This window comes from Parasteatoda tepidariorum, chromosome 1, assembly GCF_982258835.1.
Source record: "Parasteatoda tepidariorum strain Cologne lab strain chromosome 1, Ptep-v5.0, whole genome shotgun sequence".
Lineage (NCBI taxonomy): Eukaryota > Metazoa > Arthropoda > Arachnida > Araneae > Theridiidae > Parasteatoda > Parasteatoda tepidariorum.
Genome location: NC_141755.1, coordinates 67,749,745 through 67,764,836, shown reverse-complemented (window position 1 = coordinate 67,764,836; position 15,092 = coordinate 67,749,745). Strand labels below are relative to the sequence as shown.

Genomic DNA, 15,092 nt, shown 5'->3' with positions numbered 1-15,092 from the left:
ATAATTTTTCTTAAATAAATGAGATGCTAACAAATTGCAATCCTCAAATAGTAAGTAATTTTCAAAACGAAGAAGCTAATTAAAATAAGTAAATTAAAAAGCATAGGGATATAAAAAAAAGTATTGTATTTTATTTTGTAACCGTCTCTGAACAGCCAACCCAATTTTTGTGTTTACGTCTACCAATGTTCAATTCCGCAGCCTTGTAATTTTTAACCAATCCAGAAGACAAGGAAACTCCTGGATCAGTACCCCCAGAGGTATGACTTGTTATGGGAACATGGAGGACTTTGTGACTCGACAGACTTAACGTGCATCAGTCACCATTTACTACACAGGGAGTTTTCGCCGGCAGAGATCGAACCCACGTACATGGGCTCAGTGCCCTACAAACCAGGCTATCCCGGCCAAGGGTTAAACAGTTGTTTCATTTTTATTATAACCGTCATTGAACAGCCGACCCAATTTTTGGGTTTACGACTTCTAATGTTCAACTCTGTAGCCTTTTACTTTTGAACTCAATATAGAAAACAAAGGAGCTCTTGTATCAAGTATCGGGAGAAATTTTGCATTCGTGGAGTACTTTTTCAGTGGAACTAACCCGTATTTGCATTACATGGAGATGAAGACCACGAGAGCCTCCCACGGTTAGTCTGACGGCAAAGGGACTCTAACCCATGATCCGTCTGCCACTGAGGATATTTCACGTCAGAACTGTGGTCTGTGCAAGCCGGATGCAGATTCCAAGTGGTTACCCACCCTCACAGTGACCGTAGCCAGTGATGCTTGACTTCGGTGATCTCAAGCATATTAAGAGACATTATCGCTTAGGGAGTTGAGCACCTAAAAACTTCATTTTAACGAAGAAAAATAGATTTCGGCTGACTTTTTATTTTTCCTAGTGATAAACTATTCAAACTATTGGTGTTTGCATGGTAATCAATCACTATTCTTAGAAAAAAAATGCGCACTTTTTACACTAGTATATATCCCAAAAAGCATGCAACCTTACGGCTACCTTCTGTCAGAATTTTCTTCTTATTGTCGAACGAAAGTGTTTGTACTAAAAAGCTTTTTTTAATAGGGCAAAAATATTGCAGTTTTTAAACCTTTCATCCTAAAAGGATTACAAACTGTTTTTTAAGACTTTTTTTTTTAAATAAGGTCACTTAGGTCCATAATGACTGTTTAGCTGACGTCACACACTAACGATAAGATCAAACTGCATTGCTCATTAAAATTTCATGACAAGGTGGATTTTAGCTGAGCATGCAAGACTTTGTGCAAAGAAACCTTATAATGACCTAGGTTTAAGAGTATTTTCACTTTGAGACTAGCTTTATTAAAGGATTTTTTTCAAGCTTGAAAACTCTAAGTCAACCTCGATTTAAGGTTTTTATATGGAAGGTTGTTATCCAAGGTTTTGGATGAGGGTAATGTGCGTAGAATAGAGCAGATGGCCACTAATCTCGTTTTAAGGTTAGAAGATTTACACGTAAGCCGCATAACCAACCTTTTTATGTTTACATTAAAATGTTTCTGCTGAGTGAAAATTAACCATATTTTGCTATTTGGGATTTATTTTAAAAATTATATAATGCAAAGTTGTTTATTCTTAGTTTTTTTTTAATACAATTTATTAAAAGTAAGATTCTCAAGGGCCCCCTGAGTGCCTGGGGCCCCTGGGCACTGCCCGGGTGTGCCCATGCGTAAAGACGGTACTGTTCGTAGGACCTTCCTTTCGAAGGTTACATGCCCGGCCCATCTCATTCTACTTAATTTAATAGATTTAATGATATCATCGCCATCAAAGATCCTATATATTTCAAAATTATATCTTTTCCTCCAGTTGTCGTTATCGAGTATAGGGCCAAAGATGGTTCGTAGGACCTTCCTTTCGAAGGTTGCTAATAACTTTTCTTCCCTTTTTGTTAAAGTCCATGTCTCTGAAGCATAAGTCAAAACTGACTTGATTAATACCTTATAAAGTAAGATCTTAGTCTTTCTTTTTATTAAGTGAGATTTCAATAATGATCTTAAACCATAGAAACAGCGATTGGCTGCGAATATTCTTTTTCTAATTTCAGGATTGATGTCATTTTGATAATTTATTTCTGATCCTAGATAAGTAAAAATTTTTACAGATTCAAATTTAAAAGAATCTATTTTAAACAATTTAGGGATGGTTTCCTTTGTACCACAATACATATATTTTGTTTTCTCTACATTCACTCTTAAGTTAATTTTTCTAGCTGATTTTTCCAGTGCCAAAAAATTTTCACTCAGTGCTGTCCTAGATCTTGCGATGATATCTACATCATCGGCGTATGCCAAAATCTGCACTGATTTATTAAATATAGTACCTGTAGTATTTATGCCAGCATCTCTAATAACTTTTTCTAAGGCTATGTTGAACAGAAGACATGCTAATGCATCTCCCTGTCTAACTCCATTATGAATTTCAAAAGAAGTGGATAGTTCCCCTTGAATTCGTACTGTTGAAATGGTTTCAGTGAGTGTGAGCATTACAAGTCTGATTAATTTTGATGGAATATTAAAATCATATAGGGTCCTTAATAGCTCAGTCCTATTAATACTATCATATGTCGCCTTAAAATCCACAAATAAATGATGGGTCTCTATTCCAAATTCTCTACATTTCTCCAAAGTTTGTCGTAGGGTGAAGATTTGGTCAACTGTGGACCTTCCTTTGCGGAAGCCACACTGATAGTCACCTATGACGCTGTCTACAATGGGAGACAGACGTTCAAATAGGATATTTGAGAAGACCTTATAGGCAACGCATAACAGACTTATTCCTCTATAGTTGTGACAGTCCAATACATCCCCTTTTTTATGTATTGGACATAAAATACTCAACTTCCATTCAGTAGGTAATATCTCTCTCTCCCAACTAGATAGAATAATTTTCCAGATGTTGTTTACAATAGCGTTCCCACCATATTTTAGAATTTCAGCTGGGATATCATCTGGTCCTGCCGCTTTATTACATTTCAGCTTGTTGATAGCGTGTTGTACCTCTTCCAGGGTCGGAGTGTCAACCAGTGTATCATTGATATTGTTGACCGTAAAATTTAATTCACTTGACTCATTGGAGTTAAGTAAATGGTCAAAGTGTTCAACCCATCTGTCCATAATTTTATTTCTCTCATTAACAATAGTTCCATTTTCATCTTTACAAAGAGAGATCCTAGGTTTAAAGTCTCTTCTTCCCTCATTGATGACCCGATAAAAAGCTCTGCTTTCATGGTTGGTCCTGAGAGATTCGACTTCTTTAAATTGGTTCTCCCTGTAAGCTTTCTTTTTTCCTTTGTGTACTTTCTTTTCCTCTCTACGTGCACTCCTATATTCATCAATTGATCCTCTCGTGAATTTTCTGTTAAGCATATTTTTATAAGCTTTATTTTTTCTTTCATTGACCATTCTACACTCTTCATCAAACCAGTCAGTTCTTATTGATCTTTTTTTCCTGTCCAGCAGCTCATGTGCTGTTGAGAGTATAGAATCTTTTACTTGTTGCCATTCCCTATTTAATTCATCGCAATCCTCTTTCGCATTAAGCTCAGTTGAGAGTTGAGTTTGAAATTCCCTGCGAACCTCAGGATTGCTCAACTTTTCACAATTAAATCTTACAGAATTGACTCTTCTTGCTTTTCTCACCATTGAGATTCTTTCCCTTAGCTTACAGATCACTAAATAGTGATCAGAGTCTAAGTTAGCTCCTCTGTGAGTTTTTACATCTAAAAGATTTGTACGATATCTAGAGCTAATTAGTATATGGTCAATCTGATTTCTGTATGATCCATCAGGGGATCTCCACGTTACCTTATGAATGTTCTTATGTTGAAAGAAAGTGCTTCCAATTATCATATCATGAGATGCAGCGAAACTACACTGGTTATCATAAATTAAGGAAAATTCACAAAAATCGCGATAACTCAAGAAATTACACATGGAATTTTATGAAACTTACCCACAATATACAACACATAGTAAGGTATTAAACAACATAAAAAGAAATTATCAGACATTAATAGTAGTATAGAAATTAGCACATGTATAAAATAAACAAATTGGAAGTATCGGTTTGCAATAGAAAAAGTACCTTTAATATGGAATATGATTGCCTCTAGAAGCAATACAGCACAAACAGCGATGTGTGATGCTTTCAATTATGCGGTCTATCAGTTCAATAGGAAGTGAGAGCCATTGCTCTTGTAAAGCAGTTGCAAGCGTGGCAAGGGTCTGAGGGGGCGGATTGATGGCAGATACACGCCTCCCTAGAGCATCCCAAACGTGCTCGATAGGATTCAAGTCCGGGGATCGAGCTGGCCACTCCATGCGAGTAATTGTTTCCTGTTGAAGATAATCATCAACAATGCGAGCTCTGTGTGGTCTTGCATTATCGTCCTGTAACAGGAAGCAATCACCAATTGCCCCGGCATATGGGCGCACATAAGCATCAAGGATGTTGTCTCGATAAACCTGAGCATTCACGGTTCCCCTTGGAAAGACATGGAGGTATGTGCGCCCTCCTAAGGATATGCCTCCCCAAACACAGACACTGCCTCTTCCGTATGCATCTCTTTCACGGATGTTTGATGGATGATAACGGGTCCCAGGTTCTCTCCATATCAAATAACGTCTACTGTCACTTTCTAGACTAAACCTGGACTCATCCGTAAAGAGAACAGGCCTCCATTGATCTGACGTCCAGTGGACATGTTGTCGGGCCCACTGCAAACGGTCTCTCCTATGGCGTGATGTGAGCGGCACGCAAATGGCTGGTCGTCTCGCATACAGACCACCTTCGTGGAGCCTTCTGCGCACAGTTGACGTTGACACCAACCTTCCGGTGGCTGCAGCAAGAGAGGATCTAAGATGTGTCGGAGTAGCGGTTCTATTCCTGCGTGCACTTAATGTCAAATATCGGTCATCGGCACTGGTCGTAACAGTTGGCCGTCCTTGACTGAACCTCCTAGATGCCGAATCTGTGGTTTGAAATTGCCTCCAAAGTCTATGAACCACAGATGGACTCACATTTAGCCATCTGGCCACTTCTGATTGACTCTGCCCTGCCTCTAGTCTCCCGATGGCTCTCCATCGTAGTTCTTCAGGCAAATGATGCCTAGAGGTCATTATTACGAATTGGCTATCTCAGATTTTCAATGTCGCAATCACAGTAAAATTTGTGTGCTTTCTCTCAAACTTGGACTTTTATGCTCCAGGCAGATGACGTAAGCCGAGTGCAGCGCCACTAATTTGCATATTGCAATTTTACTCAGCTACTCTTAGTGGACAACATATGCAAATTTTGCACGGTTTGGCTTACTTTTGAAAGAGTTATCGCTATTTTTGTGATTTTTCCTTAATTTATGATAACCAGTGTAATAAGCCTGACTCCATTATCATTTGAGACATCGTGTAAACTATAGTTTCCCAAAACTGGTCGAAATTCTTCCTCATGACCAACTTTAGAGTTGAAATCACCCATGATGATCTTCACGTCATGTCTTGGGCATAAGCCCCAGAGGCGATCTAACTCGTCATAAAAATTATCTTTTTCCTCATCATCTCCTTCTTCAGTTGGTGCATATACATTAATGATGGAATAGTTGGCAAAACTTCCTTTTAAGCGTAATAGACATAGTCTAGGGGAGATAGCTTGAAAATCAATAACCAGATGGCTGAGTCTTTTATTTAAGATGAAGCCAGTTCCATATAAATGTTTTGTCTTATGACAACTGTAAAAAAGCGTGTGTCTTCTCTTTTCCAAGACTCCACTACCAGTCCAGCGCATTTCTTGTATAGCCAACAAGTCCAATCTATATGAGTCCATTTGCTCGATCAGTAGTTGCAGATTTTTACTCTGATAGAGAGTGCGTATATTCCAGTACCCAAATCTCATTTCCTTTGAACGTTTCCTGGTCAAATTACATGAAGGCAGTCCGGCATTTACTTCTTTGGATTTCGAAACATGTTGATTTTTACGAGACAATTATACGAGACAATTATTCGGTGAATTATACGAAACAATTAGTAGTCTTGTATAATTCACCACTTTTTCAGATATGTCATGCTAAACCTTTTAAAAACTAGCAAAATCTGTCTAATATTTGCAAATTTAATTTGTAGTTATTTACCGTTTGACCAGACGGGCAAGCCATGTAAAATTAGCGTGGCATTCAACGTGTTGAAGTAACATTAAAATGGGCATTTGTGCATTATTTACAGGATTTTGAATACCGGAATTCTTTTAAAAATGGTCTCTTATTAAAATATGCGAGTCATATTCTCCGAAAATGCTCATATGTGTCTAACAATAATTTTAAAATATTTTTTTAGAATAATTTTAATTATTACGGAACAAGCAACTTCAAGTGTATATATCGAAGTAACATTACAATGGACACTTAGTGAAATTTTTAAAGTTTTTGAACTGGAATTTTTAAAAAATAGTTTCATATTAAAAAAAAGAGCGTTATATTCTTCTAAAATACCCATATATGTCTAAAAATCAGAGTATTTTAAAAATTGCTTTATTTTGTCCGAAACAAGCAATTTATATGATATCTAAGAAAATGTTACGGAAATGGACAATTTCTGAAAATTTAAATTTTTTTGTATAGCGGGATTCTTTTAAAACTGGTTTTATACTAAAATATATGCTTCATATTCTGTATAAATTTCCATATATGTTTAAAAATACTTAAGGAATATTGTTGAAATAGTTTTATTTAGTTCGTAGTACGCAATTCTGTGTATGTATCGAAGAAACATTACAATGGACATGAATTTTTTAAATATTTTGGAATGTCAGGATATTTTAAAAACTGGTTTTATATTATGTATGTGTGTTCTTATCTCCGAAAATATCTATATATTCCAAAAAATCGTTAAATGACATTTATTTAGTCCGAAACCCGCAATTTCAAGGGTAAGTATCAAAGTAACACTGAAATGGACAATTTGTTAGTTTTTCTAATTTTTTTGAATAGCGGAATTTTGTAAAAATGGTTTCATATTCTCTGAAAATACCGATATATGTTTAAAAAAACTTGAAAAACATTATTAAAATAATTTTATTTAGTGCGAAAGACGCAATGCCAAATGCATATATCAAAGCAACATAATGGATAGTTTGCTAAATTTTTTAATTTATTTCTTTTAAAACTAATTTCATATTCAGGGATATTTTTCGAAAATACCCATGTGTGCCTAGAAATACTTTAAGAATATTTTTTTAAAAAGCTCCATTTAGTATGAAACACATAATTTTCAGCCTATATATCGAAGTAACATTACAATGGATAATTTCAGAATTTTTAAAATATTTTTGACTCGAAGGATTTTTTTAAAACCAGTTTCATATTAAAATATATGCGTCAGATTCTCTAAAAATACTCATACATGTTAAAAATCTTTACAGAATATATTTAAAATAGTTTTATTTAGTCCGAAACACGCTATTTCCAGTAGTGTATATAATATCAAATTAACGCTGAAATGAATAATTTGTTAATTTTTTAAATTTCGATGTCTAAAAACACTTGGAAAAATATTTTTAAAATTGTTTTATTTAAAACTAAAGACGCAATTTCAAGGGCATATATCAAAACAACAATAAAATGGACAGTTTATGAATTTTTTAGATTTTTTTTAATTGCGATATTCTTATAAAACAAGTTTCATATTAAAATATGTGCGTCATATTCTCTGAAAATACCGATGTATGTCTAAAAATACTTAAGGAATATTGTTAATTTTCTTTTCCTGAACTTTATTCGTTTCGTTTCGCACTGAACTTTATTCGTTTCGCCTTAGACGATGCCAGACTTGCTACTCATTTCGCGTTACCCAGTGGGCACCTGTGAACCAAAGTCACGGAGGCGAGTAATATTGTTAAAATAGTTTTATTTAGTCCGGAACACGCAATTATTAGTGTATATATCGAAGTAACATTTTAATGGACGTGGATTCCTTAAAAATTTTTAAATGTCAGGAGTTTTTAAAAACTGGTTTTTATCATACTCGCAATTCAAAAAAATTAACAAATTTTCCATTTCAGGGGTATTTTGATGTATACCCGACTGGAAGTAACGTGTTTCGGACTAACTAAAATGATTTTAAATATATTCTTTAAAGATTTTTAAACAATTATAAGATGAAAATATCGATGTATAAGATGAAAATTGCGTGTTTCAGACTAAATAAAACTATTTTAAAAATATTCTTGAAATATTTTTAGACACATATTGATATTTTCAGAGAATATGACAAAAAATTTTAATATGAAATTGGTTTCAAAAAAATATCGCAAATCAAAAAAATTTTGAATATTAACAAATTGTCCATTTTAGGGTTATTTTGGTACCATTGTACTTGAAATCGCAGGATTCGGACTAAATAAACTTAAAATATTCTTTAAAGATTTTTTAGACATAAATGGGTATTTTCAGAGAAGATGACACACATATCTTAATATGAAACAGGTTTTTTACAAAAAACTGTCAATTCAAAAAAATATTAAAAAATTTGTTAAGTGTCCATCTTAATGTTATTTCCATGTATGTACGCTGGAAATTGCATGTTTCTAACAAAATTATTTTAGCCATAAATGTGTATTTTCAAAGAATATTACATAAATATTTTAATATGGTGAGGTTTAACAAGAAACTCGCAATTCAAAATAAATAAATAAATGAATAAATAATTTCAAAAATAACAAAGTATCCACTTCAGTGCTTCGGACTGAATATAACTATTTTACAAACATTCTTATATCAATTTTAGATGCAGAATTTTCCAAGAATATGCTGCTCATATTTTAATAAAAAAATCAGTTTAAAATATTTTACAAGTATTTTTAGACATATATGGATATTTTTGGAGAATATGACGCGCATATTTTAATATGAAACCAGTTTTTTTTAAAAATTCCGCTATTCAAATAAATTAAAAAAATTCCTAAATTGTCCATTTCAGTGTTACTTTGATATATACTTTTGAAATTGCTGTTTTCGGACTAAATAAAACTATTTTAAAAATATTTTTACAGATTTTTAGACACATAAGGATATTTTCAAATAATATGACACACATATTTTAATATGAGACCAGTTTCACAAGAATCACACTATTGAAAAGAATTTTAAAAAAATCGCTAACTATCCACTATAATGTTAATTTGAAAAATAGACTTAAAATTGCGTCTTTCATATTAATTAAAAATATTTTAAAAATAATTTTTATGTATTTTTAGACACATATTGGTATATTCGGAGAATATGACGCTCACGTTTTATGTGAATCAAGTTATAAAAGTGTCCCGCTGTTCAAAAAAAATTCATAAATTAATAATTCGTACTCTGTAAATTGCATCTTTCGTTATAAATTAAATTATTTAAAAAATATTCCTTAAAGCTTTTTAGACATATATGGGTATTTTCAAAGAATATGACACACATATTTTAATATGAAACTGTTTTTAAAAAAAATTTCTCAATTAAAAAAACAAAATTGAGGAGTGTCCATTTTAATGCCCAATATAAGTTGAAAATTGCGTGTTTTGGACTAAAAGAAAACTATTTCAAAATATTCTTACAGTACATTTAAACACAAATGGGTAATCTTTGCCACCCATATTTTAATATGAAATCAGTTTTAATAAAATATCCCTCAATTCAAAAAATCTTAAGAAATTATCAAAGTTTCCATTATATTGTTACTTTGATATATGCGTTTAAAATTGAGTCTTTCGCATTAAATAAATCTATTTTAGAAACGTAATTCAAGTACTTTTAGAGATATATGGGTATTTTCGGAGAATTAAAGCCCATATTTTAATATGAAACCAGTTTTAAAAAAATCCCCCAATTTCAAATGATTAAAAAAATTAATAGTGTCCAATTTAGTGTTACTTTGATATAGTTCGGCTTTACCCTGTCCCGCCCTCATTTCAGAGCATAAAGGGAATACAGTTGAAGGATCAGTTTAATATATGCCATGTAAATTGCTTATTTCGGTTTAAATAAAAAAAAAATTTAAAAATTTACTTTTAATTTTTTTAGACACATATGGTTATTTGCGAAGAATATGGCGCACATATTTTAATATGAAAACATTTTTTAGGAAATCCCGCTAGTCAAAAAATTTAAAAAATTAAGTGTCCATTTTAGTATTACTTTGATAAATATCTTGAAATTGCGGGCTTCGGAACGAATAAAACTGTTTTAAAAATATTATTTCACAGTTTTTAGGCATGTATAGATATTTTGGATAATGACACACATATTTTAATATCAAAGTATATCATTTTTGAATTGTGAAATTCTTATAAAACAGGTTTCATATTAAAATATGTTCGTCATATTCTCTGAAAATATCCATATTTCTCTAAAAATACTTAAGAAATATTGTTAAAATGTTTTCTTCGTCCGGAACACGCAATTTTAAGTTTATAGTATTGCATTACGTGAATTTTTTTTAAATAGTTTTGAATGTCAGGAGTTTTTAAAAACTGGCTTTCATAATAATATGTATGCGCCATTATCTCCGAAAATACCTATATATGCCTAAAAATCGTTAAATAATATAATTAAAATAGTTTTTATTTAGTCTGTAACACGAAATTTCAAAAGAAAGTATTTATCAAAGTAACACTGAAATGGTCACTGTTAATTTTTTAAATTGTGGGATTTTTAAAAAAATTGCTTCATAAAAAAATCGGGCGTCCTATTTTCGAAAATACCAATGTATTTCTAAAAATACTTGAAAAATATTTTTTAAATAGATTTATTTAGTGCGAAATACGCAATTTTCAATTATATAAAGCAATTGCGTTGTTAATAAAACATTTATATTTGAAAAAAGGATCATAGACTGGAATTATAGTGGTGTCATCTATCGATCTGTAAAGTAACTACACATATAAGTCAATCAGTTTGCGTAATCCTTGTTCCTGACGTATTTTTCAAGAATGATCCAAAATTACGAATTAATTTTGTGTGATCATTTTACGCTGTATTAAGTGATAATTCTGCATGATTCAACATTTTTGCTCAGTTGATGGAGTAATATTCCAATGAACTTGTATTCAGGTTACACGATCAAGGCACTTTACTCTATATTGACTTCTTTTTCCGTTAATTATGAAAGTTGAGCATTTATAAAAATTTCATCGTATAGTAATTTAATGTGGGAAAATATCATCTCTTCATATTTAGCCTTAATATTCATGTGTGTTGTCTTTACATACGCGACTTGCAAATATAAGAACCCCTACTTGAAATCAAGCGAATTTTTGAGGCAGAGGGTGGGCTTCTTGTTTTTTTTAATAGCTTCATCTATGACCAAGAATACGATTTTGTCACACACATTATGTTCCGTTACAGTCCGTTTCACATTCATTCACACATTTCATTTATCCGCAGATCGTAATTTTGACTTGATACTGATAGCGATCTATCTCCAATTCAGTACCTCTAGAGGCACTGATTTGTTATGGGAATCTGGAGGACTTTTTGACCCCGACAAATTTAACGTGCACCAGTCACCATTTAAGATACAATAATACAATTCTTCGGCCAGCTGGATTCGAATTTCGGTTGTCACGAACACGAGCTCTTAAAGCTTAATAGAAACAGTATAAGGAAGATCATAGGTCTTCTTACTGGTCACTGTATCCTCAGGAGACACCTAAACATTATGGGAATAGAATCCAATTCTCTTTGTCGGGGATGTCATCTAGAAGAAGAGACATCACGACACATACTCTGTGATTGTGAGGTCTATTCTGCTCAAAGATTTGAGCATTTAGGGCAGCGTATCGTCAATGCCTGGGAACTGCAAGATGTTCCTGTAAGGTGCTTGCTGAATTTTATTTCAGCCATAGGGCTTTCATGCTAATCATGATTTTAGGGTTTGGGTACAATAGACCTCTGGTCGATGTGCCCTGCTCGTCAGAGCTGCCCAACCTCTAAGTCTAAGTCTATCTCCAATTCAGTACCTCCAGAGGCACTGATTTGTTATGGGAACCTGGAGGACTTTCTGACCCCGACAAATTTAATGTGCACTAGTCACCATTTAAGACACAATAATACAATTCTTCGGCCAGCTGGATTCGAATTTCGGTTGTCACGAACACGAGTTCAACGGCCTACCAACCTTAATATCCATATAAATTACATATGTTTCGTGTGGATTTTAATAAAGAAATACACTGCTATTATGAATAACAGAAGTGTAGTTCTATTCCAGAGGGAACTTTGAATTTCGTCTATTGCAAAATCTATTTGAATTTTCATATTTCTATGATTTTTTTTATGAATGTCATGATTTAAATTATTATTTGTCGCCCTATGTGATATAGATGGATCATAAAGTTTGAGTAAGAATCAGAGATGGACATCATTTAACGAAATTATATTTATGACTAAATTTAGTCAAAATAAATTTATTCAGAATGATTATTCAAATTGCATATTTAGTCATTATTCATTATGCAAATTTTTGACTAATGATTGATAAGTAAATTCATTTGTCATGGCAGATTTTCTGAATAAAATTTTTAATAACCAGAGAAAAATGACAGCATTATGTAATTTGCAATCAATTTAAGTTTTTACATTACCTATAACTTAAAATGATTCGGTTAAGCCCCTTTTTATGTCTGACACCAGGGCGCACCTTTTTATGTCTGTAAAGGGAGCAAAACCTGAGTTTGTTCTCAGGCACTATAAATCCTAGCTATGCTACTGTAAATTCAGTCAGTAGTTAATACTACAGAGTTTCAAATGATTTGCAAAATCTTTATTTTTTAATGCAATATTAATTAGTTTAACAAATTTTCAATTACAAATTTGATGAATCACTTTTCTAATTATTTTAAAACTCGATTTAGAAAAAAATATTGGACTTAGATAGCCAGGAAAAACTTGAGGATTTTTTAAAAAAATTAGAAATAGAGGTTTGAAGCAGTCTCATATTGTTTCATGACAAAAAATTAAGTATATTAAAGAAAATAAATAATACTAAAAGGTAACAGTAGAAAAAGATTTTATTGCTGTCATAAATATGTACAAATAATTGAATATATTAATAGGTAATAAGTCAATGGCTGAGCATAAGGTGATGAAATATTAAATCAGTGATTTCATCAGCAATGAGCAAGTTTTATGTATTTTGAGCACAATAAAAATATTTCCACAACATGATATAAATTAAATAACAGTTAATAAATAAGACTATTTTATAGCATGGGAAACTTTAACCACACATTTTATTTATTACACACTTTATTGCAAATATTTCCGAATTAATAAAAACCAAATAATTGAACCTTAATGAAACCCTAACTAAAAAGTCACTTAAACCAGGTAGTAAAAAACTAAAAATAAGCTCATAAAAGGCATTTCAATAGTAAAGTACCATAAAATCTATTAACTTGGCTATAATAAATGTGATTTGTAAGCCGTTTTACGTAATATGTTCCAAAATAAATCACATTACATAAACAATTTTAAAATAAAAAGTTTTCAATAATATTTATTAATTTATTCATTGACATTCATAAATAAAAAGTATTATTTGTTTGATTTATAATAAAATTAACACATTAACTACCTTCAATATTTGTCAAAATGTTTAGAAAGGATAAAATATAACACATTCACACACTCAATGATAAATGCAAGCATGAAAACGTTCAATAATATTTATTAACATGTAAGAAAAATTATTTTCATTTACTCAGTGTTATTATATATAATTTCAATTATTGTTAAACAATATGAAATTTGCATAAAATTATTATAAGGAACGATTTTTTAATTACATTAATCCATTATGAATACTGCAATTTTCTACTAGTTTGCTCAAAAATGTAAGGAATAATTTATATTTCAAGTTAACCTCTCAAAAACGAATCAATGTTGCCAATATTCTGCAATTAGTATTGCAGTACCATATAAGCATTGGTCAGTAGCAAAATCATTTCTCAATTAGTAAATCAAATCTTGTTAACAAGAAGCAAAAAAGTTCTGCCACATTAAAGTATTTTTAAAAAATAACAGAAAATTCTTAATAAATGGTATAAAGTAACTATACAATCATTAAGTAAATGATGTAGCGTTAAAAATAAATAACTATTAAACTAATATTAACTAGTAGTAAGAAATATGGTATGAATTTTACAAAAAAAATACATATAATCTATTTCAAAAAGCATAAAGGTGTTTACAAATGGTAAATTTCTGTCATTGACTTAAAAAACTGGCCCAAAAGTAATTTATTTTTGATTTCAATGGGGAAAAATTTTAAACATTGTTAGAGTCGAAAAGGAAAACAGTTTTAAACTATGAAGAATAATAAAAATATCAATACCCTTTTCTTATTTCGAAAATGTGTTATGCATTATTTAATATATATACATATATATACATGATAAAATAAAAAGGCAGGGAAATATGTTATTTTTAGAATTTATTTAAATATTTTTTGGTAAAATTGAGAGGCATTTAAAATTTTACAACTGTTTTTAGAATTTAATACTAATATGTATCTTTGATCTATATAAATATAATTTCATGTAAATTAAGTACTAATAACTATCATTCCAATAATTAAATACACAACTTTCATTTTCCTCTAAAAACAACCATATAGAAACAGATTTACTACTGCTAAAATTAACCTAGCTGCCAGAGTTGTTAAGTATAACAATAACCATTCATTATACTCTCGTTTTTCCTGGAATGACCCAACTTGATTGATCAAATCAGTGAAACAGAAACAAATTCACTACTGCTAAAATTGCCCCTCTTCTTAGTTATGCGAAAGAAAAACCATTCCCCGTATCCCCTTTTTACTGTAAATAAGAGCTAAACTTGATTGAAAAAAATCAGATGAACAGAAACATATTTTTTATTGCTAAAATATTCTAGATTGTGAAGGACTGGGATTCGATTCACAGCGGCGACTTGAAGCACTTCCTTCAGATCAATAGTTATTAGCTTGTCTGGGAAGTAAATGCCGTCTGTATGCAATGGTGACCACATTATCACCCTTATGAA

General features: G+C 31.5%; 1 protein-coding gene across 1 annotated transcript in view; it reads right to left on the bottom strand.

Annotated features, from left to right (window-relative positions):
- The window catches only part of Dcr-1 (Endoribonuclease Dcr-1), a 44,631-nt gene that overhangs the window by 1,987 nt on the left and 27,552 nt on the right, over nucleotides 1–15,092 (bottom strand). The window lies entirely within an intron of this gene.